Raw genomic sequence first — 1,898 nt, 5'->3', positions numbered from 1 at the left:
TCTAGGTCTCAAGCAGATTTTAGGCTAGGGTTGTGTTGTGTCTTGGCCATGTTTTATTAATATTAACCGCTGAGCCAAGATACTGGTTCGATTACCTTCCCTACCTCGTGGTATAGACTCGAGTTACAGAGTGACTATTGACGGTGCTAAGAACTTATGCCTGTCTTTGATATATTGCCCTTTCTTGTATGGTGATTCTATGAATCATAGAAGGTGAGATGCAAGCCGGCTATGGTTGATAGAGTTTGGATTCCTGGATGTTATGTGATTCACATGATAGTGTAGTATGAGTCGGTCTAGTATTCACTGGCTAGGACTATGTGTTGTTATATTTTTGTTCACATGATAAGCACGATTGTCTAGCATCTATATGCTAAGGCTATGTGTTATTCATATTCATATTCTTATGTTTACATGTTATATTAATTATGACATTTCGTGGCTGGGAGAACTCGGAGTTACTCCCAACTGACTGTGGCTTTCGTATTTGTATAAAATGCGAATGACAGGTAGGTGATGCATATATGGGGTACATGGACGAGCTAGCGAGCAAAGTAACCTTGGGACCTAGACTGGTTTTATTTTATTGTGACCCTTAAACCCTTTTTATGTCACATACATTTTAGGGACATATGTCTCCCTTTCTCATATTTGGTTTGTATCACGTTATTCTCGTGACTTTAGCTATGTTATGTAAATTAGTTTATTAGTATTTGCAGGTTTTGGCACACTTCATTTGGAAATGTTTGTGAATGGTTTAGAAAAGTTTTTAAAAATTACAGGTTTTTACTATAATGAACCTATTACAAACATATCCATGCAGTTTTATTCTAGAATTACGTGTTTACTTTTCCGCAATAAATGAGGGTGTCACAGTTGGTATCAGAGCATATTTGCTCCTGTAGATACCTCATTTCTGCACCTCCCGCAAACCACCCGGTGATGATTGGGCCGCATGTTTGATTCGCGGAACGATTTGTGACAGTTCGTAAGATTATCGTCAAGTGATTGCTCAAATATTAATGTCTACCTCTTAGTTGTCATCTACGTGCCGATACGGTCGTTTTGGCAGTAATTAGAGTACATTCGGAGTCCGGGTCAAAAACCGTCTCCATTTTCTCGATAATCATTAAATCCCGAGTCGGAATGTTCTGGAATGTTCCGGATATTTCTATTCCATATTTTACAAGTTTTATCTTTTGGCAAATAATATCCCGTAATATTCATATTAAATATTAAGGAAGATCGAATTATTTCCGTCCTACCATAACTCAAACGCGAAATCTTTCTTCAAAGAGGAAACCTCCTGAAATAGACGCAGCAGTCTTTGCGCCTCTTCAAAGAGACGCAGTGGGCTGCGCGCCTCTTCCCCCAGGCCCTTCTCTGCATGTTCCACGTATCTTTTTCATATCTTTCCGAGATTCACTTCCAAAGAGTCTCCGAAACCCTATTCCTTCACGTGATTAGTATAAATAGGAGCCTTCGCTCCTCATATTTCTCACGCGAGTGTCCGCCCTTCTCTTCTCCCTTTGCATTCTAGACTTTGTTCTTACTAATTGGCGCCTACGTGCTTGAACTTTCGACCACGTAAGCTCGGATTCTTCCAGGTACCAGCCTCTCCGTTGCATGACCGACCAATTTGACCAACTACACAATAATCAATCTAATTAATCAATTTGTTTCAATCGTTTTCCTCTTACGAGGGCACTTTCTTTGCATTCGCGTCGAGCATCACTAATCGATATCTTAGTCCTTCTCGTTTCGTCAACATGTAAGTCTGAGGGTGTATAATCCTTGTTTATTTATTGTACTTTTAATTATCGTATCACAATTGTAAGATTTACGTCGAAAATACCATTAAAACCGATTTCTAAAACCGTCTTTAAAACCTCTTTTTA

This window comes from Silene latifolia, chromosome 2 (genome assembly GCF_048544455.1).
Source record: "Silene latifolia isolate original U9 population chromosome 2, ASM4854445v1, whole genome shotgun sequence".
In the NCBI taxonomy this organism is placed as follows: domain Eukaryota; kingdom Viridiplantae; phylum Streptophyta; class Magnoliopsida; order Caryophyllales; family Caryophyllaceae; genus Silene; species Silene latifolia.
The sequence above is the reverse complement of the archived record's forward strand: the minus strand, read 5'-3'. Positions refer to the sequence as shown.